Consider the following 25,778-nt stretch of genomic DNA (forward strand, 5'->3'; position numbering starts at 1 on the left):
GGAGAGCTGGGATGTTACATAAAGAAAAGCAGAAGCTAGTAGAAGTATCCTCCATATAAAAATCAGTAGATCCAAATGGATATCACTAGATGTAGGATTTCCATGGACAGTGTTTTATTAAACACTGTTTTATTATTGATCCTAAGTTTTAAACCAGAATAATAAAACAGCAATATTTTGAAAAGATAGCTTTACCTGGTGCAGATAGGCTCTGTGGGTCACATAGAATTTCTATTGGGGTTTCAGCCATGTTTTAAGACTTTATTGTCTTTGGGTCTGCTTACCTAACAAAGAGGCCAGTTACAAAATCTGGTTTATGACATGAAGCTCTATGAATCCTTGAGAACCTATGTCTGTGTTATAAATAAATACAAATACAAAATTTTAAATATCTATTTACAGTCTTAATTGAGTTGAATTCTTAACTGAGTAGACTACATAGTTATCTAAGTTATAAAATTATGAGTTTATATTTCCTGATGAAAGAAAGAAGAGAAAAGAAAGTACATAAGCAGGGCAGGGGCAGAAAAGGAGGAAGAGAGTGAGAACCCCAAGCATGCTCTGCCTTGTCAGCTCACAGCCCAACACAGGAGCTCGATGTCAGGAACCATGAGATCATGACCCCAGCTGAGATGAAGAGTCTGACACTTAACTGAGCTTAAAATTATTAGTGATCATTTATATAACACCCAGTATCAAACAAAATTTTAATTACATGGAAACTTCATTAAAATCCTTTAAGGTAGATATTATCATGTCCATTTTATATATGAGGAGATGGAAGCTAATAGAATTGAAATAAATTACCAAACTAGTGAATTCTAGCACAAGTAATTGACCCTAAGTCTGTCAATGCTCAAACTATTAATTTTCTTAACCTAGTTAAATAGCGTCTTTTATTTGAATGCTTCAAATAATACTCATACTAATGTCTGAAGACCCCTCTTTTTGTGCAGTATGTCTTATTTCTTGACTATGTTCTTGATAGGTGACTTTCCCATATAGCTCAGTTCCAGAAAGGTGAGATGCATTTTCTTACAACAGATTAGTAATAATCTCTTATCTAATATATATGGGTATGATTTTTTTTACATTTAAAACATTTTTATTATAAAAACTTTTAAACATAACTAAAAGTGAACAATACATTTAATCCCCATATGTACGTCATATAGCTTCAACAATAATCAGCTGATGGCCAATTCTGGTTTTATATATTCCTCTTACCATCCAGATTTATTTTGAAGCAAATCAAAACTTCAAATAACTTCATTTATTAATTAAAGAATAGATAATATCTTTTAAGTATCTCTAAAAGCTAAGAAAGCTTAAACATATGAAATTTCAATGTTATTATCATGCCTTAAAAAAGACTAAAATAATTTGGGTAGGCATTGTCAACAGATATTATTCACATATTTGCTAAATAACATATATTGAATAATGTTGTATTCCAGGTCTATCTGAACATTTTTGACCTCTATCCAATAAATTTAAACAGCTTTGATACTATACTCAAATTACATACCTAGCTCTTTTTTTTTCCCTAGTAGCCTCTAGGCTAGCTATTATTTAAAATGTTTTTGTTTTTAATTGTGAATTTTACATCTATGTCATTAAACATTTACACTTTAAATCATTGTCAATAACCTTATTATAACTGCAGTTACTTATAACTTGCTTATTACAATCTCTATATTACCTAGGATGCAATAGAATTAACTTATTCCAAGTTATTAAATTTTTCCTTCCTATCAATGTTAATGTTCTAGGAGTGAAAACTAGGACTTAAAAGATAGCTACTAATTGCCAGGATTCAATCATCTAGGGTGTTAATAATTCCTAGAAATCATGGCCTGGCTTTTGAACTGGAAGGCTGTTTCTAGCATCCTGACTCTGTCTTATGTATCATTTACTGCATATATGTCTTACTATCCTTGTTGTTAAAAGGGGAAAAACAAGATAATAATACACATTCCTGTGCCACACAGAAATCTTGTGAGAATTAATACTCAGAAAGGACTTCAGAGCTTAGTGAGAAAAGGCACTTTAGAATATAAACACCACGCAATTATTCTTATTACTGTGAGCTAGAAAAATGCTAGGAAGAAATAGCATGATTATTGTGGCATGCATTAAGCCAAGTAAGAAAGCAGGCTAGTGGGGAATCCCATCGAAGATAAAAATTACTTTGACCAATCCTTCCTTCCCTCCAGCCATTGAAAGAAATTATTTTTATAGCCATGTTTAAATGGTACCCTAACTTCTTTTCATTTTGCTTAAAATCTGTGATATAGGAATTATGCTTAAATGAAATTTCCATCAGCTTTTACATATTAAAAAAAGCAAGTGCATTTTAATGCACATATTGAACATTAAATCATTTTTTGCTGCAGGTTATTGCAAGTAAATAGTAATTGTAAAATAGATTATTTTGATGAAACAAAATGAAAATAGACTGCTAATGTTCACCTCAGATTTTCTCATCATTTCATTAACAGTTCAACTAGGAAAGGTATTTTTATAATGATGGGCAGGAAAATCATACTTATCAATCTGTATACATATTCATATGTTGGTACACTAGATTGTGTAAAATAAGGTCACAGAAATATATTAAATGAATATGCCCTTAAAATGATTTGTGACAACTATTATATTTGTTTAACAATTGTCTCTTAATTCACAATATTCAGAAACTGAATTACTAAGAAATATAACAAAAGTTAAATAAGAATCAGTGTGCTTTTCCACAGACTTGTCTTTTCAGAAAACAGGAATCTGACAGACAAAAATTAGTGGAACAGATTAGACTCTTACTGGGCTAACTACAAACTTCTGTCCTACTTCTGTGTCACCTTTAAATTCAAACTCCACCCCTATATGCTCTTCGTACCTTTATAATTTTTTTTTTACATTTATTCCTCACTTTCCACATATGGCTTGCCCCCAAACTAAAGTAATTATGAGCTTTAAGACATTGTGAAACTGTAAAGACTCAGGTCGTTTTAAACAAGAATAATAAAACAGCAGTACCTTGAAAGGACAGCCTTAGCGGGTGTATACAGGGAGCTGAGAATGCTACTGCCAAGCTTGCATTGCCCCCTATGGTTGCTATCTGACAGTTCTCGAGGCAAAGAAGCACTGTGCTCTGTCCTCTCAGTGTAGAGCAGCATCTGGGCACTATGCTTTGAGCTTTAGCTCATTTCTGAATGAACACCTTACAACATGAGAGCACTGATTCAGATCCTAATTTTTTTGGAAATGTATATGCTTTAAATCAACTCTTATCAATGCAGCAAATTAACATCTCACTGACTTTATCCGCTTTAATATATATTGTCAACCTTTCACAAATTCTCAAATTACGTTAGTGAGAATTCTTTTAAATAATGAGCATTTTTGATAGTTATTTTCAAGTACTTAGCTGTCTGAGAAAGGCACTCCTTTTCTCTGAGCTCCAATTTTACCTTTTTTCAATTTGGTACCATCTAGCACCCATTCCCAAGTTTAAGTTGTGCACATATCTGTGCTTTTACTGCCAAACTACATGGGGAGTTCAATGAAAGCAAAGGCTATGCCTCATGTCATTTGTACATCCACACAGTGAGAGCAGACTGCCGGGTTCAGAGAAGCTGCTTTACCAAGATGAGATTATTGACATGCCCTCTTGAATTTATTTTATTACTAATTGCTTAGGTCCACTTCCCTAGAAGCAGAGGCTAAGAGAGAAAATTGAATGCACAAGATTACTATGGGTGTAATCTTTGAAGGCAGAGCCTATGTAGGAGCTAGAAAAACAGGAGAGGGAAAAACTCAGCAAAGATGTGGTCTCAGGTAATGTCTATGCCTGATGTCCAACATGGGTGGGATGAGAATCTGAAGCATAAATTGTACTACAAAGATACCCATCCTTTAGGCAAGAGGCCAGTCTTTTGTACCCCTATTTTTGGTCATTATCTGTGCTCCCCATTCAATAACAGGAGGTGCATAACCTCCTGCGTGAAGTGACAATCTCAGCTGAGGGCAAATTTCCAGGGAAGGGGGCAGTTGTGAGCTGTGAGCAACCAATACTCCCAACAGATGAGGGGCAATAAAGGAGGCCAGTAAAGGGGATTTGAGCTGAGCATCTGTGGTATCCACTTGAATGCATTTGTTTCCTACAACAGATTTACTCCACCCAGTCAGATTCTCCAGGATTCTCTGGTCACAATTCTTGAGATTTACTACCTGCAGCAGTTGGTCTTACAGCTAAAACTGATACTCATCTCCTTCCTTTATCATCCATTCTTTATTCCTTTCTGTATTTCTTAGCACTTCTGCTGGCCTCAGTAGCTTACCTAGTGGAGTAACACAGAGCCTTATCCCTGAGGAGTGAGTCTTTTCATGATGCCCTTATTAGGAAGGCCATGGTTGCTGTACTTGCCCATTCACAGTTACAAATGAGCACAACACAGAGATGCCTTCCCTCACCCACCCCAGTGGATCACCCGAGTGCCAAATATGTTTTTTTCTACTCTTAGAAGTCCTGACTCCCAAAGAAGATAAAGGCCATTACTCTTGGTTTGTGTTTGCTGGTCTATGGGCACTACCTGCCCAAACAACCAGGCAGCAGTTGTACCTCTACATTTACTGTGTTCATAGATGGAAAAGACCCATCCAGAAGCCCAGGACCTCTAGACTCAGTGCTTAAGGTTTCAGGGTCAAGAAGCACAAATTCTCCAAGCAGGTCCATGGAAATGATAAGTAAGACCATTCCTTTAACTCCTTTGTTCCCAAAGCCATGTGTTGTTTGCTGGAGCTGACAACAAAATACAACACCCTAGGTGGCTTAAGCAACAGAAATGTATTTCCTCCCAGTTCTGGAGGCTAAAAGTCCAAGATCAAGGTGCCAGCAGGGTTGGTCTCTCCTGAGTCCTCTCTCTTAGGCTTGCAGATGTCCATCTTCTCAGTGTGTCCTTACATGGCTTTTTCTCTATGTGCATGCATTCCTGGAATCTCTTCCTCTTCTTAGAAGGACACCAGTCCTATTGGATTAGGTCCCTATCTGTATGACCTCATTTAACCTTAATTATTTCTTTAAAGGTTCTACCTCAAAAATAGTCACATTAATGGTTAGGGCTTCAATATTTGAATTGTGTGTGTGTGTGTGAGGCAGGGGGTGGGGGCACAATTCAGTACATAACAACATGAATTCTATCTGTTTCTAACATAGCAGTACATAATGGATGTTGGTTTAATAATGCACTACATTCTGAAAAATAGTGTCCCATCCTTGCAAGGTGCCATTTCCAAATTGGTACTTTGCCTGCAATCTTTAAGGTCATCCAACTATTGTAACAGAACAACAGTCTCTGGAGAATACAGCAGGTGATGAGACCAATGGTTCCTATAGTCATATGTCCATTTCCCTACCTTCTTTACAAAAAAAAATGTATCTCTTGGTCTCAGATGTTGTTGTACAGGATTTCATGCCAGTGAATCAAATACCCCATGAGTTCTTAGAATATGATGTTGGTCAAAGTCCTGTAGACAAGAAAGTTGAACCCATAGGTATCAATCCTGATCATGATAAACTCTGCTTTTTTCAATAGAAAAAGAGTCCCATTAAATCAAATTGGCACTAAGTGACTGTTTGGTCCCCTTCAGGAATCATATGAGACACTCAACATTAATCTCTGCTGCTGACAGATCTTGGCATTCAGGAAAAGTGGTTGGGTAGATAGGTCTTGGTAGGATACAGCACATATTCTTGGGCACAAAAGATTCCATTTCTGCACAATGGCCCTTCCATTCACATGCCTACCATCATTGTCATGGTCAAGGAGAGAGGCTGACTGAAAACAACTGGCACAAGCCATCCTGCCCATTTGGTTGTTCAGTGCTTCTTGTGTAAAGGGTCTATTCTAGTGTGCAATGCAAAGAGCTTCATGCTTCCTTTACACTTCCATGAATGCATCTATACATATCTCTTCCCAGATATCTTTAACCTTGATCTCACAATATTGCTCCTCCCAGATCCCTTGACTGACTATATAATTATTACTGTTATGAATCCATTAATATTTTTACCTCAGACTGTATGTCTCTTTACACAATAACCAGGAGCTCTTCCCAAAGCCCTGCCAACTGGTAGGCATCCCTTCCTTCATCATTGTCTTTCAAAGCCACACTTGAGTGGAAGTATAATGCACCAACTATTCATTTTATGGTTGTACTAACATGCCAACTCATCTGTGAACCAAGCTGTTTTCTATTCCCCTCTGCCACCTGATCACAGAAAATCCTATAAGGCCTATTATGGATTGTATTCCCTTAGGGGCAGGCTTAGTTATGGACTTTAGAATACAGGATATGTATTAAGGAATCCCCTTGGAATCAACACCTGTGGAAGGGAAAAGAAGGAAGTAGGATTGCAAAATCAAGCTCCAATGCAGCCTTGTCAACCCCATGGACATGTCTAGATAAATATCCCTGGTAGATAGCTAAAATGATCCTTCAGAGTTAGCCTAAATGGAGCCAAAGTAACCAGGACTTTATACCTGCATTGATTGGTAAGGGGTGTTACCATGAGTGAGGGAGCTCTCTGCAGCTGAGGCAATCCCTGAAAGATTTGAAACTAGAGAGTATCTTCACCCTAGAAGATTAGGCATTGAAGACAAAGCTGAGAAGTTCATCATAGTGTCCACCATAAAATCATTGGTGTAAGCTGAAAAGAGGTTGCTGGTACAACAGTGATAGGTAACAGAAAGCTCCAGCTACCTTGTTTGTGCAGCTTTCATGATCCCTCTGTATCTGCTTCAGATTATATATGCTGGATGTAATTACTTACACCTTATAACGGATTGATGCTGAGCCCATCCTATCCAGTATTATGACTTGGTAGTCTGAAATTATCCAGCCCATAATGAGAAATTCTGGTTGTGTGGTCACATGATATTCTATTGTCATAGTTTCATCTCTACCAGGGCTCACTAGCATGCCAAGATCTGTTTGTAGAATGGTTCTCTGTTACATACAGCATGTCCTTGCTCTAGAACTTCAGTACTCTGTGTTGCAACTCTTCCACTGGGGACTGAAAGAGTCTCCATATAGCATGGTTTTCTACCATAAATACCTCCAGCTATTTATGAAATATGTATGAGGTATTTATCAGGTATCCATGAGGTCTGCCTGGCCACATGGTCTAGTAGCAGGCTACTTGAACCACAGCTGTACCATCTGCAAAATCATTTCTTGCTCTAGGCCTCTTTCAAATCTAGCAGCTTTTAGATTCATATGATAAATGTGTCAGGGCAGTATTCCCAACTGCAGAATATTGTGCCTCCAAAACCTGAAGAAGTCTGCCAAATATGTCATTATTAGTAGAAGGATGTACAAGTTGCAATAGCTTGTCCTTTACTTTGGAGGGGACATCCTATAATGACCTAGACCACTGGACAGTCCCCTACAGGAAAAACTGCACCACTGATTCAGCTTTTGTGGAGTTTCTCTCTCCCACCCTGTGTTACTTTGAAGGAAATGTGGTTGCATGCCTTAGGTTACTGAAACCCTACACCCCCAAATCATACCATTAATAAAGGTCCCTAAGCATTTGTGAGGTTTATCATCCACTCTTTGGAGCGTGCATACTTTAAGAAGGAACCCATAATTGTTTCCACTTTTTTTTTCAACAACTTACTGGACCAATACAATATTCAGCAGGATGTCCAGATGGTCCATGCCCCACTGAAATATATTATGAGACAATAAGAGATTTAACGTAGCTCTAAGGAAAGACTGTAAATGTATACTGTTATCTTCCCCACTGAATGTTAACTGCTTCTGATACTCTTTTTTGTACATATGGAGGAGAACGTACTCTAAATCTCAAGAGCCACATACCTCATCACATAACGAAAACTTTGTTAATCTGCTCAACCAAAGATATCACATTTGATACATCTGCCACAATTAGGATTGCCATTTGGTTAAGTCTGTGGTTAATCTACTGTCATTGTTCATGTATACATCCAGTTTTTGCATAGGTTAGACTGCTGAATTAAATGAAGAGAAAATGGTACCACAATCCTTACAACCTTGAAGGCACTGAGGATAGCAGTAATCTCTTCCATTCCCCTGTGGATAGAAAATTGTTTTTGATTTATTATCTTGGCTGAGAAGGGGTTACTGGGATAGTTTCAGGGGATTCCACTTTCACTGCAGTTGCTCTTATTGAGCTGGTCAAGGAGCCATAAGAGAGTTCTGTCAACTGCTAAGTTTGTCCATTATGATTATACATTCTCAAACAAAAAGACTGACTAGTAAGTGAATCTGTGGAGCCCATGGGTCCACTTACACCTAAGCCAGGAAACCATTTAACTGCTCTCATGTGCCCTTTTACCTGCAGGGAGGCTGTCAGAATGCTTTGGTTCCTTGGGTATCAGCATCAATTTGGATAGTGTATCCAAAAGACCTCAAAATATCTGGATATTCCTCTTTCTTCCATAGACAGTTATCCAAGTAAATGGCTGTATATACCCTTAGGAAAGGACCGGAGAAATATTATTATATATAATCCCCATGATGTTAAGAGTGCCTTCCTTAAGGTAGGAAACTTGACTCCTTAAATTGATGAACTCTGAGTCTAATAAGTGTACAGGTCTAGAAATTTGGCAAAGGACTATAACTTTCCAGTGGGATGTCTGATCTCAGCTTTCTGCATATTCATCCTTGATCTCATCTTATTTTAGATAGATAGGTGATAGATAACAGATACATAGCACTATTCTATATATTGAATATATAGAGTATATTTTAATAGATTGAATATGTGCTCAAATTATAGAATAATGCTATTATCGCTCTCTGTCTCTGCCTCTCTCTCTCTCTCTCAGTCATCTATGGAGCCAAGTTTTGTCACAATGTTTCTCCTACAACCAGTCTCAGCCTACAAAGTATAATTACTATGAACTTCTAGAATGATGCCGGTACCTCCTTCTTAAATGAACTGTAAGCAAGGCTCCTCCAAGAACCAAAATCAGCAGATGGGTTTTCACGACTTATGTAGTAAATCCTTTCTATAACGCCCACTCTTCTGAGTCTTTGATCACTTCCACCAACTGGTCACATAAGACTGACATCTCTACTACTTTAAAAGTAGTAAATATAATCTCACTTATTCAGCTTTATGTTCCACCCCACCATCCTGATCCAACACCTTCAGAACTCACTCACAGGAATACTTCCATAGTTACTGTTGAACTTGTTCGTTATTCCTGCAACTGTGTTGGCATATAATCCATCATCTCCCTTAGCAAGCTCAGTACTTTACCAGTGGGTTATGCTGAGATATAATCTAAGTTGTTGATTATGTGACCCAGAGGGGAGTAGGGGGCAGGTTGGAAGGGGTTAGGATTATTTTGTAAGTTATCTGCCTCATTTGAGGATTCTGCACAGTCTTCAACCAAGAGGTAGGAAAGGCTCTTTCAGTGAATGTGATTGGACTACTTGTGCAAGTCTAAGTTTCAAAATAATTCAGCAGTACAAGGTCTACACGTATGTATACCCAGATAACACTATACCAAATTTCTGTGTCACTTTATGTTTCAGGTTTTGGCTTCAGCATACAAGACTTTCGTAGACTGAGAATTAAGCTTTCTCTTGAGGCCTGTGACTTTTATAATTAAGTCTCATGCCCGGTCTTAAGTTCTGTCTGTTCTCCAGCTGCAGGATCTGAAGGTCTCTTTAAAAGCTGCCCAAGAGGCCGTCTGACTATCATACTTGGCTTTAAATTGATGATTGATTGCCCTAGGCTTGTTATTTCATCTCTTCAAAGCACCAATGACATTCAGAAATAGCTTCTCAATTCCAAAGTCTTTATAATTTATATTTCTCTTATACCTCTCAAATGCCAGAAATATTGCACAAGCTGGTGCACCTCCTTCTGCCTGTATCTTATTCCTGCTGACCTCAGTGACAGCCTTAGCAATTGTACTATGGCTGCATGCCAGAACGATGCAAACTCTACCTACCACAAGTGATTAGGTATTTGCTACAAACCAGCCCTCAAGTTTCTAACTCAAGGATCCCATTCTTGGAGTCTATTCCCAAAAAGCACTTTTGGTACTGTCTTAATTCAGTTTCCTTAGAAACATGGCTAAATCCAGGGTTTCAGGTGCTTTGTTGAGGAAGATCTCTTCAAGAATACCTATAAGAGTGGAAGTGATGTAGCATAAAGGAGGAAGAGATGATCATTTTGTAGTCTTAGGAGAGTCTAGTCTTGGCTTAATCCAAGGAGATTGCAAGAAATCTGGAATATAAATCTCAGGACAGCTTTGTTCCCTCTTGAGGCAAGGAAGCTAGACTTCTGTACCCCTGTATTAGTCAGACATAGTCTACCTGCCATCCCTGAAAGGGTAATGGTTCAAGGGAAAGTGTCATAGCCTCCCTGGCTAGACTGCTCCTATCAGCCAAGGGCAATTCTGAGGGTGCAAGAGATACAGACAGAGGAGACTGGAGAAGTGGGGTAGTAACTGTAATACATTTGTGGTCAATACTGCCAGGGTACCACAGCTTCCACTAAGCTAAAAAAATTACTGACCTTGGGAATAAATTAATGACCCCAGATAGTTTTATTTAACTTTAATAAGTTATTCCAAGATCTGTTTGGGCATAGAAAATAATTATTATATGTAAACACATCCACATAATCAAAGACCTATGAAGAAGGTATATAAGATCACATGAAGAAATTAAAATACTTGCGTGGAGAAACTCATAAGGTGACATTAAACCTTGAACTAGAAGTTAGCACCACATAACAATTGGCTGGAGAGGACACACAGGACAAAGTTTTTTGGCTGCCAGCACAACTCCCTTCTTGTCTTCGTCACGAGAGGCTGGCAGCCAGTGGCAACTCAAACTCTACCTACACATAGGTAAGGAGCTATAAGGTAATTAGTTCATAAGTCAACTCTCAAATTAATTATAACATTATTTGCATCATCTTGGATGACAGATAAAGATGAGCATCTTTTGAATCCATCAGTAAATCTTTAATATCTCAAAGAGCAGGGGCACCTGGGTGGCTCAGTTGGTTAAGCATCCAACTCTTGATTTTGGCTCAGGTCATGATCTCACAATTGTCATATTGAGTGTGATGTCAGGCTCTGAGCTGGGCATGAAGCCTGTTTAAAATTCTTTCTTTCCCTCTCCCTTTGCCTGTACCCTGCTCATGCTCCCTCTCTCAAGCGTGCGCTCTCGCTCTTGCTCTCACTCTCTCTCTCTCTCTCTCTCAAATAAATAAATAAATAAATAAATAAATAAATAAATAAAACTTGAAAAAATAAAAGAGCAAAGACTATACATCACAATTCTATGCAAAAGGTAATTCAACTATTAGATATTTTCTACACAAAACTGATAAAGAATGTCTGCAATATATAGACTACCTTTTCTTTGTGCATTTTGCTTCCTTGCCTAGCATCTCACTGCTTACACCAATCCAGTAGTCTGGCATTCCTGTGGCATGAACAGAAGTCAGTGGCCTCCATCAGGCCTCTGATCAAACCTCATCAGGCCAGTCCATTCCTTATAAGGGCATTATATATTTTTATCCTCTTTCTCACCACTAAACCTTAAAGGAACAATGTCCCATTTCAATAATGATTTGAGCCTACACATTGCTTATAAAATCTCAGCAATATGAAGAAAAAAATAGAAAAGCAAAAATTTTTAAAAGTTTGCATTGCTAAAATGTAGAAGCCATCAACAGTCAAGAAACATTAATATTTTTTCTGGAATTGTGAAGGAGAATGACATAGATTAAAGGAAAGACTGATTGGTGTGAATCAGCCTGTTATTCAACATTAGGAAAGGAGAAGAGCTTAGCCTATAAACTGAGTGGTTAAGTTTCTTCAACAGGACTCAGGAAATCCCCAAGTTTTTCACAGAAGGACATAAAGCAAAGACAGCTTTTAGGTTAAGTCCATCTCCCAGAATGGCTGGCTACTACCTTTTTTTTTTTTTTTTTTTTTTTTTACTACATCTGGTAGACAGTGTGTACTAAGTGCAGTTTGCATTTTACCATGGTGTTCTTCAACAAAGGCAGTTGGGTGAGTAGAAGAAGAGAGAGTAGTTTGCAACATCTCAGCTGACTTCAGACTGCCTCAATACACCCGAAAGGAAAGAGAAAGAAAAAAAAAAGACTAGGTGAAACTGAATTTCTCTAACACATTATTTCCTTCTTTCGCCTCTACTGGCTACTGCACTTTGAACTGTTTTGGACAACTGTAAGTTATTACCATCAAGAACTAGAGAAGAGAATGTGCTGGTGAGAAACAAATCAAAGGGCTTTGGGAACCCAGCTAGAGGCCAAAGGACAGTGGGCCACAGTTTTCTACTCCTAGCTTCACATGGGTCATAGAGTCTTCCAAGATTTTAGAGTAAAGGCTGCGTCACTAGATCCTTGAGTGGTCTATTGATGGGTCTCACCTACTGGGGTGTCCTCTATGTGAAAACACCCCTCACAAAGTCCACTCACTACACCAGACAATCCAACCCCCACATCAGAGAAGTGCTTATAAAAGAGTGAAGTAAAAACTACTTAAAGACCATCAATAAATAATTGCTCAGATAAAGAATACTGAACAATTGTTGAAAGAGACATGTTAGATCTAAATTAACTAGGATAAAAAAATTGCCAAGATATATTAAAGAAAAAAAATAAGTATGGCAGAGTCTTTGTAGCATGTCTACATTTTATTTGATAATTTTAAGCATGTTTAAGTATATATAATAATATGGACATAGTATATAATGCAGGCATAAGACAATATCTAAAATAATATGTAACAAGTGTATATTGCGATTATATATGAGTGTTAAGGTTACAGGAAATATTTTAGTCTTTGTATTTTTGTTTATGTCTAAATATTTATGTTTTTAATCAGAAAAAATCAGTATAAATGTTTCCATTTATAGAGGTAGTTTACCGTATGGAACTGATAAAAATGTTGACGTTTCATGACTGTGCGTGTGTATCCTCTCTTCAGTAATGTTCTTTTCCTGTTATCTTTACAATAACTTATTTAGAAATTGAAAATCCAATAGAAAGAAATTCTGACCATTAGGCAAGACAGAAGTTTGCCTCACCGTTGAAATAAATGGCTGCTTGCTCAGGCTACATATTGGTGCGATTCTGGCAGAAGTGCAACATCCAGTTTTAGTATGATAGTACTACGTCTTTTATGTGACTGATTAAAGAAATTCAAATTTTGGTTATTTATATAGAATAAACGTCAAACATCTATTTCTGGTAATGATGGATTAAATAATTCCTTCTAAATCTAGCCCCAAAACCAAGAGCACATTGTAAACACTGTATGTTAGCTAACTTGACAATAAATTATATTAAAAATAATACTTCCTTCTAACACTCCTGCTAAATACACTAAAAAAATGAATAGATATAAGAAAAACTACAGATATTCTAATATTTGAATGTATCAGAAATCTCACATGGGATTAAGAGGCCAAGACGTAAAAGAAGCTGAAATATAGACAGGTAAGTTTTATAATTAAAGCCACCTTTCTCCTAGGGACAGCTGAAGCTCCCCAAAATTTGGCTCAAAGTCTAAGGAGATGAGCAGCTCGTGTTAAGAGCCAGGGTGAACTACAAGGAGCTCTCTCAGTGATTGATTCCCAACTTTCTTTTTTCTTTATTTTCTTTCTCTCTCTCTCTTTTTACTTTATTATTATCATTATCATTATCATTATCATTATTTTGATGTCCAATTTAAAATCATCTTGATACTTGGGCTTGGGTCAAAGTGATTCCAGATTGCTAGTTTCTCTGACTGACAAAAGCAAAGTTATATTCACTTGGGAGAAAAACAGTCTCATCCTGTGCTTCAGGTAACTTTTATAAATTTTCATCCAAGATTATTTTCTTCTTGCCCAAAGGGCATCCTTCAGTATTTCCTATAGTAGAATCTGCTGATGATGAAGACTTTCAGTTTTTGCTTGATTGAAAATAAATTCATTTCATCTTCATTCCTGAAGGATTTTCCCCTCTTGGAATAAAATTCTGGGCTGTTAGCAATTTTCTTTTAGCACCTTTAAGATATAGCTCTATTGTCTTCTGCTTCCCATTCTTTACACTGTGTCATTACCAGTTCTCAAATCTAAGTGCCTTGAACTCCAAAAGCCATATTAATATTCTCAATAATTCAATAATAAGCGATTAGATAAAAATTTACAAAAGGTCTCCTCCATTCAGTGTCCCCACTTCCTCAACATAGATTCACTCATCAGTCCCTTGCAGTTTTGTTTCTTTTTCCAATAGTCTTCTGGAATTATTCTCATTAAGAATAACAACATCTTTGTTGCTGATTCATAGGTCATACTATTTTATTGTTTTCTGAGAAGCACCATCCATAGTCAATGATATTTTCCTTTACGCTAGATTATCCTACAAGCACACTCTTTTAGTTTTCTTCATCTCTATCAAGGCATTCCTTCTGCAACTTTTCAAGCTCCCCTTCCATTAGCAGCTTTGACCATATTGACAGCTTTTTTGGTTCCTCAATGACACACAATCTTCTGGTTCTTTCTGTTATGTCTCCCTGTCTAAGGCAGCCTCTCCTTCTACCCTGGCAACTTCTTTGTCAAGTTAAGTTATATTCACCTTGGTTCTTAATTTAAACATCATTTCCTTTGGAAAAATTTTTCCTATACCCCTGACATTAGGTTTAAAGCTCCATTATTTGCTATCAACTACCTGGTTTTTACTTGTTTAATTATATTATTTCTTGCTAGGATTATCAGCTCTAAGAAAATAGTGATGTCTTTCTGTTCACTATTGAGTCACACCAAGGTTGAGCACATTGTCTATTCCCTACTAGGCACTTGATAAGTATTTCTTGAGTAAATAAATCTGCTCTATGGTCTCCTTCCCTTCGTGCACCATGCCAGTCCCCCGTTCAGCTTTTGTTACTTAATTTCGGCAAACACATGTCCATATCTCTCTCTTGTCCCACATCTTAACCTACACAATGCTTTCAGATTAATGAACTCTATTTCACCTTTAAATATTATCATTACACCTTCCTTTCCACAAAATACATATTCCTGGGAAATAATCAATACATTTACGAATGCATCTCTAAATAATATACATTTTCATATATACATATATAATGTAAAATGTTAGAGTTACACATTTATTATATATTATATTGAGACTCAAAGACTTGAAGATAACAGGTAGGCAATAAAATATAGATGATAATGAGTGCACTTGTGGGCAATGTGTTATAGTTACATATTTGTAACAGAAATGTACATTTATGTTTGCAACATTTGTTATATCAACAAATTTGTAATTATAATGCCCATGATATAACTCATTATCTTCTATATTTCAAAGTGCCTATTATCTTCAATCCTATGAGTCTCAATTTCCTCATTATTAAAACATGGGTAATGATCCCAATATAATTATAAAATATTTTATTCCCCCTTTTTTTTCCTTTTCAATTTAAATATTCTACAGTCAGATCATGGTCATACTGTCAAATACATAATTGATTACCTCAGCCATATCACCTAATTTATCCCCTGTTATTGACTGAGTTGTGTTCCCCCAAAATTCATATGTTAAATCCCTAGCCCACATTGTGCCTATATTGGAGATAGGGCCTTTAAAGAGGCAATTAAGGTTAAAAGAGATAGTAAGGGTGGGGGCCTAAACCAATAGGACTTTATTCACTTTATTAGGTCTTTATAAAACCTAATCCGATAGGACTGGTACAGGGATGCACACACATAGAGAAAAGGCCATGTGGGGACACAGTGAGAAGCCAGCTGTCTATAAGCCAGTGAGAGGCCTCAGGAGAAACCAAGCCTGCTGGAACCTTGATCTTGGACTTCCAGCCTCCAGAACTGTGAGGAGATAAATTTCCACTGTTTAAGCCATCTGGTCTCTGGTATTTGAGTACGGAAGACCTAGTAGACTTAATACAATCACTCACCAGGTCACCAAACCAGTCTCAAATCATTATGGACTGATCCTTCTCCCTTAACTCTCATATCCAGATTTGCCTAAGATTTTCATCAATATATTCATCCTAAATATTGCTTGATTTTGCATATTTGTCTTTATACCCTCTGCTTTACCTCCTAGGGCCAAGTTTCTTCATTTTCCTGAACTATAGCCCTCTCCTAACTGTTCTCTTCTGCCTCCAGTTGCAATCCCCTTTATCCTGAACTTAACCCGTTATGTCAGTCATCTTTCTACAGACAAGGTTATCGAGTCACTTCCCTCTCATAAGCCTCTTAGTTCCATAAGCTACAGGACAAAGGACAAATGTCTTATTTTGGCATATATGGTCCTTTGGAACAGAGCCCAAATAAACTGTCTAGCCTTTTCTCCATTGCTATTTCTGTAAGCTCTGGCCAAATGAAAAAGGCCATAGCTCAGCCAGCCTTCCTCGCTTGCACTATAAATATTTGCTTATATATCTCTTGACTCAGTGAAGCCTTTCCACCATACTTGAATAGAATAGGCCATTCTCTTTGGAGTGTCATAATTACTGGGTTTTCTTTTATAATATGTTTTACATTCATAATATGCAGTGAGTACATTTACATGGCCTTCTCACTAAACTATGAATCTTTTGGGAATAAGAGTAGCATGTAATTCGTATTTGTATTTTGTGTATTCGGCATCGGGCCTGACCATAGTATTTGACAAACAAGTGCTTCATAAATGAATGGATAAAATAATAAATCAGTGGTATTCAAACTCAAATATTCAGCTCAAAATCTTTTAAAATGTTCTACTGACATAGAATAAAGTTTGGACCTCAAATATTCAAGATCATCTCTCTGGACAAAAACCACACTTTTCCATCTTCATGTCTCTGTTTATAGGGTTTCCATATTTAGTCCCAGTTCAAATATTACCTCCCACAAGCTAGAAGTAACTTCTTGAACTTTGTCTTCTTAGTAGAATGGCTTTCTGTTTAATAATATTTAGTGCTATCATCTCTTTTAGGCTTTAAGATTTTTAAAGTAAAAATCCATAGCTGACTGATGTTCAGATTTAATGCCTGCTTCCGTCCATATAGCAGACACTCAGCAAAATACTGTGACATCCACTTTATGAGTATTTGTTGAGTATATCAGTTGCTTTCAGACACTATGTTCATGAGTCTTATCATTAAATAAAAGTTTTCTGCATATATCTATATTATATGTACATTTAGTTATGTATAAATTAAAACATGCATTAAAATACTAATATATAGTATAGTACATTATATGGATTATAATATATTCAGAAAAACTAAAAAATTAAAGGTTAAAAAAATAAATATGAATGGAAGTTTTCATATTTTTCCTGCATCTCAATGAATCTGCTTATGCACTCTTTGTGGGGTAAGTCCTTCTTCAGAGGCCATTAAAATAAACATTATTCCTATTTTATTATAGCAAACGAATTATTAATAACCTGCCCTAGTACTGCTCTAGTCATCTAGCATCGTTCAGAAATGAGCATTCGGCATAGTCTATTTCCTATGTGATGGAAGTTTAACCCGTTATAGGTAGGAAAGGAATTGGCCAACTGCCAAGTTGTTGATTGAATGCCCACCACATGCTAAATACTGTGACACATCCCTTGTGTCTACAATTTCATTTAACTCTAAAAATAATCCAGTGAAGTACATATTGTTAGGCCCATCTTACAGATAAGAAAACAAATTTTCAGAAGATTAAGATATTCATTATAGTCACAGTCTAGACCTAGGGTTGGAATCCACGTTTGCCTAACCCTAACGCCTATATTCTTCCTAATATATCCAATCATAGCAACATTTTCTAGATTTGTTTTCTTTTTTTAATCTACAAAGCCATGTTAAAATGATCAAACATTTATTTTTCCTTTTAAACTCATAGGCTGAATCTCTCTTGGCATTATCCTCACCCTGGTCCTCTGGCCTGTGTTGTGGCAGTCCACACAGGCATAGAGATCAGGATAGGATCCCTGGCTCACTGACACGGATACTCAAGTGTATACGAGTATTCTGATACCTTTTTCACTGATGAAAGTTCATGTTGCCAACTCACTTTTACATCATCTGCCCCATGGTCCTCTAGGTAAAATAAAGCTTGTACATGCAATACCCCTTTTTCACAAAACGAAATTCTGAATCAAAAATTAAAGCAGAAAAAAATTAGACAACCCTACCTTCTTGAAAATTATACTGCTGTAACTTTTCTCATCAATGTCTATTGAGCTCTGAGCACCAGATAAAATGGGTCATGTTATTTTTTTCTACTTAATATAATAAAAATTGTGATCTCTGTTTCAACTTTCACTCTTTCCTCTAGGCCACTTATCCAAGTTATCATGATGGAACACTTTACCATGTTGATTGACATATGTTGTTGGTTGAAGAGTAGTGGGCACAAAAACGCAGATAAGAACAGACTCCCATTTTAGGACATGTGCTTGTGGAGAAAGAGAGTGACACCAGTAACTAAGGGAGACTATCTAACTGGTGGTAATCAGCATAAGTTCTCAACTTTCTCTTTAAGGGCAGCACAATCCAGCTGTGCCACTCAATCTTTTAATAAATAAATTTGGTACTCTCACCAGAGGATGGATCCTATAACACAGCTTAGGTCTGCTGTTAGGAATATGTTTTAGATAGAACATCCGTTCAGAAACTGCAAATCTTTCTTTGCAATTTTGTATTATGGCTGGACTTAATATTATAAGGTATTACAAGGAATCGCTTCCATACCAGCAGACGAAACTCTAGAATGGTGCTATAAGGAATACAGTAATACTCCAGAAAGCTATTGACGTTAATATGGCCTGGCTTGACCTTTCATTGCTGAATTGTGCTAGCGTAATATGTGCATAGTATAACACAACAGTTGGATGCTTGAGAGACAGCTAAATCTGAATGATTTTTTTTGGCTCTTCTTTTTCCCTTATTTTCTGTAGCATCAGTAAATTATGGTCTTCAAGTGAAATCCAGCCTAGAGCCTGGTTTTGTATGGCTCTATGCTAAGGTTTTTACACTTTTAAAGATTTGGAACAACAACAATAAAATTATGCCAGAGAAATTTATACAGCTGACAAAGATGGCAATATTTACTATCTGGTTATTTGCGGAAAAAGTCTATCAGCTCACGCTGTAGAAAACACTAGAATTTTTCCTTTTCCTTCTGCCTTCTGCCTTTCACAGTCTCTGTTCTCTGTTTTTAAGAGAGCTAATTGCTTAATAGTCTTCTAAGACTTGTCTCCATTTCTAATCTCCATCACTTTATTGACTGCTATTCAATTCTTCTTGTCTTTCCTATATCACTTGCCTTCATTTCCTCTCCCTATTGTGTTCTCCCGAATTTCTTGACCTCAATATAGAGGAGCCTGTCATTTAACAACCAATACAATAAAAGTGTGTCTTGCTAGGTAGCTAATTATTAAATGTTATATATGTAATCTTCAGTATTCATCTTAATTTTTGCTGCTTCTTCAGTCAGAAAAAAAAATTTAAAGACGTTTCCTCTTATTTCATGCCCTCCTTTTTTATATAGCTACTGTCCCTCCCTCCTTTTTTTTTTAAATTTTTTTTAACGTTTATTTATTTTTGAGACAGAGACAGACAGAGCATGAATAGGGGAGTGTGAGAGAGACAGGGAGACACAGAATCTGAAACAGGCTCCAGGCTCTGAGCTGTCAGCACAGAGCCCAACGCGGGGCTTAAACTTACAGACTGAGAGATCATGACCTGAGCAGAAGTTGGACGCCTAACCCACTGAGCCACCCAGGCACCCCACCCTCCCTCCTTTTTTAAAAAATTCATTCTTTTTAACTTTAGCTTTCATGACCCTAAGCAGCTGTAATTCACTCACTTGTTACTGATTATCTTACCTCCAGGCAATTAAAGCAAAACCCAATTTTTTTCTGCTTGAGTTTTTTGTTTGAAAGGTCAAATGTAGTCATATACATATCTTAAAGTTTTCTAAATTACATTTCAATTTTTAAAGATGAACTGAAGCTACACAGGAGTGAGCTGGACTTCTTCTAATATTGGTTTTGTACTCTTTCCAGATAGTCATCGTGGTAACTACCAATGATCAACACAAAAAACAGCCACCACAACAGTTTCCCATCTTTCACCTCATTATATCCATGAATGTGATGAAATGCATTTAGCCTTTTTCTCATTTTACAGCATGAGACCCTCTACAACACCATATTATTTATAGACCTATGAGGAGCTAAGTATGGATATAAGAAGGTCTTCAATTTCTCTGATATTTTCACCAAGTCATCTCACATTCCAAATATTTCCTTTTAAAATCTTCAGTGGTATGTACTTCAAATTTTTTTTAGTTATTTACATTCAAAAAATATGTGTGATTTTTTTTTTCATTTCAAATCCTTTCTATTATCACAATCATGTATAAATGACAGGACAATGTGGTTCTAAAACATCCAACACTAGAAGCATTATGAAAAAAAAAAGTTTGTTGTGCAATGTTCTAATGTCTACTTAATCCATAAAGACAGAGAGGAATTCTCTCATTATTGATGTAATATAGAATATATTCTGGTTATGCAAGAACAAGAACTTTAAGCCTGGATGGCAACAACATTTCTGTGTAATGAGTCTGTTTACATACAGCAAATTTAAATGTCTTAGTTTTTTTTTTTAAACTGGTATCTTTTATAGAACAAATCAAACCCTAAGGATGTAATCAAATTAAAAGGATTAGTACTCATTAATAAGCTGGCAGTAATATTTCATCAAAAGTTTGCTAAGTCTCTCTCTGCAAAACCAATAGATAAAAGCAGGCAGTGCATAAAAGTGTCTGTCTACTGCATTAAAATATGACAAAAATAATATTTCTTAACATTGCCAAAGAACCATCTATTTCTGAAGATCATACCAGTTCCCATTGCATAGGCCAGTAAGGGTCATTAAACACCAATGGGTCTCTGAGTCCTTCTTCAGAGTCAATGACATTGTAGACTTCACTCGGGATCTCATTTTCTTCCACACAAGGTCTGCAGGGCAAAGACGGCAAATGAACTATGAAAAACATAATCACTGCTTTTACTGTTGCTTTTTTTGTCATAAAAATTCCATTTATTTAAATTCCATTAAAAAGCACATTTGGCTGCCGAGAGCATAAATATACACTTTTATTATATTTAGCATTTTTCATTTTCAAAAAAATTCTGACATTTGTTTAGATAAAAAATGTTAAAATATTTTTGAGCTACCTGTTTCAGCTAACCACTTATGCATTTGTTGCATACAATAAATGCTGGAAAAATGAGTGATTTGAAATGCAATTCAAAAGCTCTGTATATATTTCCCATTAGAAGTTATCAGCTTACACTGATCTTTATCCTTATCCTGTCATGTGCCTGCCCGTCTGACTTTTCCCAAAATACATCTCTTAAAGAGTGATTTAAATTACTTAAGGAGTGCCTGGGTGGCTCAGTCAGTTGAGCATCTGATTTTGGCTCAGGTCATGATCTCATGGGTTTGAGCCCCGCATTGGGCTCTGTGCTGAGAGCTCAGATCCTGGAGCCTGCTTCGGATTCTGTCTCCCTCTCTCTCTGCCCCTCTCCTGCTCATGCTCTGTCTCTCTCTCAAAAATAGATAAACATAAAAAAATTTAATAAATTACTTGGACTATAGTAAATAACACTTTTTTTTTAATCTCAGTTTTGTAATTGCTCTGATGTATTTAATAAATCATTAACCAAGCAAGTGACAGTGATAGAAATTCAGGATGGCTCTTTAACAAATATTCTCCTGGAGATAAAGCTGTAACTCAGTCATTCATACCTGCCTGTGCACTTTGGAAGATTACCAAAACCAAATTTTGAGGGAAATAATTAAGCAATGACATTGACAACACCTCTGTTTTAGAAATAAATTTAAATTTAGTAAAATGATAAATGAAATTAAGCTATCATATATTAGAGTTATTCTGATTTATAAATATATACAAGGTTAAACTATGATTATAAGTTTATTAAGAACAGGAATTTTATCTAATTTTGAGAAAGTCCCACACCTGTGCACATAGGGTATTTGGTAATTATCTGTCAATTTACTAACAGATTATCAAAATGGAATAGCCAAGTAGCAGTATGTACATAAGAAGGTTATGTCCAGAAATGTTCTCTTCGGCATCATTTGCAAACAGGGAAAAATGAAACAACTTGAATGTACGTGAACATGAAATTGTTTTAAAATCATATTAAAGTCACACGATGAAATAGTATTTCGCAGTAAAAACAAAACAAAACAAAACAAAATAAAATGACCTATAAGTGTCAATTGGAGCCATTTGGATCATTCTCAAAAATGGTATGGAGAGGGCAAAAGGCTCTGTACATTATGTTATCATTTATATAAAGTTTAAGTCATCCAAAAATAAGTTTATAAATTATTTTAAAATAATACATATAAAGTATATGCATCTAAGTGTACATACAAAGAAGACTCTTCTGAAGAAGGTGAGGAGGGAAATAGTTTTAGGAGGGGCACACAGAGAATTCAACTCCAGTGAAGTTGAATTCCTTCAAAGGAAATAGAGTGCAACTCTAGTGAAGTTATTCTTTCAAAAAACCTGGAGCCATTATGACAAAATAAGGTTAACAAATACAGCTGGTGTATACATATTATACATTATACTGGTGTGTATATTTTTATGTATATTGGGAGTATGTCATAATGACAAGATACACATACACAAACAAAACTAGTACAGACTAGCTGTTATATCAGTGAGCCAAAGATGGCTTCTGTACATTGGCCCTATGTTGTTTACTTCTTTACAGCAAGCTGGGACCTACTAGCTCCAAACCCCATGGGCACCAAAAAACCCCAAATTTTTACATATCCAGTTGTTTTAAATAAAGCCCATATAAGCAGAATTTTAGCCATTTACGGCCTTCCTGCATTGCACAATGCACAAAACTGCACCCAATATCTGCTAACCATAGATCAGATAAACTCTGTGGCTATAAAAGACTCCAAGCTTCTGTTGCCCTTCAGAGCTCTCTGACCCAGAGACTCTCCATTATGGTGCTGAGCAAAATCATCTAGATTCATAACACTCTCTCTGATCCTCTTTCCCCCAGACTTCCCTTTGCCCTCTGCCTCTTCTGGGTAGTAGCCTTCACCCTTTACCTCTGGAAGGGCTCCTGCTGTGAGGGACTTTCCCCAAATGCAAACCTGCCAAAGCTCTGTCCAAATAAAACTCCCTGTGTGCTACTGCCACCTCATGGTCATATCTATTTCCTTGATCATCCCCCCAGATCCCTCAAACTCAATACAAAGAATTGGGAAAGATATCAGAATAAAGGTCAGAAGACCTGAATTCTCGATTCTGCACTCCACTTTGGCTCTTGCGTTGATAAGAGGGTCAAATGCACTTATCTAGCTAAACATTTCCATACTTTTGTCAAGAAGAGGATTATTATTTCTCCAGGAATGGCTGTTAGCTGTGAGTTCAGAAAAATAACATTCAGAAACATTTGGATGGCCACTTAAAGGACTGATAGATCATTCAAGAAGGATGTAGCATGGTGTTTGCAGAAGTGCCTGGGGACCCTGCCTGCCCTGCTTGCACTGTGAAGCCCTCCTCTCTACCACTGCAATGACCACAAATCCTATCAACCATCAAAGGGATAGCATTTGAAACTTATGAAATAAAACATTTAAGTAGAGGAGAAGAGGAAGTTCTATTAAATGTGAGAATTTAATTTAAAAATACCAAAGCAATGACAGTAAAAATAGAATAAAAGAAAATACAAAGCAATAAAGTAATAAAAATTGTTAAAACAAGTTATAAAAAATGAGGAATTAAAAGTACTTATGCATAGAAAAGTGTTTGTTGTGATCTCATTGTTTATTTCACTCATATATACATGTAAGCATGAATATTTATGGAAGAATACTTCAGAAAATGTAAAAATGAGAGATCAAGAAAATTTCCTTATGACTCTCTGTACCATTTGATTTTTTACCAAGTGCTTGCACAACATTTATGTTTAAAAAACTCTTTAAGACAAAATAAATATCAAAGTGTCCCAGATTTTCAATGAGATTTTGGAGTTAAAATTTTTAGCAAAATTTCTAGTTTTTAAAACAAAAAACAAAAAGAAAAACACAGACACAAAACGAATTCTATTCAATAGAATGTCAGCAGGCTATATTTGTGCCAATGTCACAGATTTTTACCTCTGATCTATTTTCTCAAAATTTTACTACATATTATTGTAATTCAGAACTGTAGGAATACTATATCTTGAAACAACAGCAAATAAGAATAAAATAGGTTACTTCCTTCCAAGATTTGATGTAAATTAGCATTATAATCCATTGGATCTGAAAATCCCCTTGTTTTGTTTAACTCAAAATGAAGGGAGGACTTTTTTTAGACAATTATATTTCCATGTAAATAGTTATATCTTCATTTTTATATCTCATGCAGCTATTTTCTCAATCCTAAATTGAGAGAATATCTAAATATTTTGTGATTCTAAACTGGTTAGCCTTTCAAAACATTTTTCTTCATACTTACATTTTAGCACATTTGCTAAGTTGCAACATTTCATATTCCTCTTCATTACTGACGCATAAACACACTGACCTGTACCAAGTCTATACAGGTGACACAGACACAGTGACCAACAAGTGCCTTCCTCATTTTGCATGTCCCTGAAGAGCACGTGCTGTCTTCAGAAATGATTTAACTGACCCAAGGCTTAAGGCATCCCATTGCAATGGTTATGATTTTTTAAACTGAAGAAAATTATGTGAAAGCTACATCTTCTCTGTTGCATTCAAATTCACAGAAATGGACAGCTGAAATTCAAAGTCCTATTAGGATGTCATATAGGAAAATGCCAAACTGGCTCTGAATGATTATTTCTTTTTAATTTTTGCAAAATAGTAATGTTAACCATTGCATCATTATCTATTATCCTTCTGCTAGATGTTCTATACCAAAGCTACATTTTGGAAAGTACTACATTACCTCATGATCCTACCAGCATTATTTAATTGTGCACGTGTATACACATACAACTATATAAAAATGAAATGAAGAATTGAAATAATAAAAAATAACTTAGCATATATACTCTTTTTATTTCCTAACAAGTTTCTTTTACTTTTCTTTTTAAAGAAAGTAAATGTGACAGGTTAAAAAAAAATTGGCCCAGGGACTGTCTTTGAGACAGCCAGGGGGAATAGTCTGCTTTAGAGAATGAAGTCACAGTCATGATATAGTTAGAGGAGTTTGGGAGCCTCGCCAAGAACAAGCTGGTAAGGCCTGCAGACTAACCTCAATTCGTGCAGTTTTCAGGCATATAATAGCTGCATGGTTAGAAGCCATTTCACTGATTCACCTGAACCCTATTCCCAGTTTTCCTTCTATGCCAATCTCACAGCATGGTTTGGAAAATATTTTATCTTTGAAGAGACACCAGCTTGCTAACTATCCACCTAACAGTGTATACAGCTTTGCATCCAAGCAGGAGCTCCTTCTATAGGAAATTGCTAAGACTTTCAAAAATTTAAAGCAATAATGCAAAATATTCTTCACTGTGAAAGAAAATAAAAATCATCTGAGATAATAAATCATTTTATTTTTTCTCATTACTGCATATTACAAAAACACACAAACAAAAAATGTACTCCTTTAAAAATTTTCAAATCCATGTGCTAGTCCAAGGGTCAATAAATTTT

The 25,778-nt window shown here is 36.2% G+C and overlaps 1 long non-coding RNA gene across 3 annotated transcripts in view; it reads right to left on the bottom strand.

Annotated features, from left to right (window-relative positions):
- The window catches only part of LOC113598756 (uncharacterized), a 943,191-nt gene that overhangs the window by 522,979 nt on the left and 394,434 nt on the right, over positions 1-25,778 (bottom strand). For all 3 annotated transcript variants that reach the window (XR_003419461.2, XR_008298453.1, XR_008298454.1), the window contains one exon: positions 20,950-21,067. This is a non-coding gene — a long non-coding RNA (uncharacterized LOC113598756). The remainder of the gene's footprint in view (positions 1-20,949; positions 21,068-25,778) is intronic.

Source organism: Acinonyx jubatus, chromosome B2 (genome assembly GCF_027475565.1).
Source record: "Acinonyx jubatus isolate Ajub_Pintada_27869175 chromosome B2, VMU_Ajub_asm_v1.0, whole genome shotgun sequence".
NCBI classification, from domain to species: Eukaryota; Metazoa; Chordata; class Mammalia; order Carnivora; family Felidae; genus Acinonyx; species Acinonyx jubatus.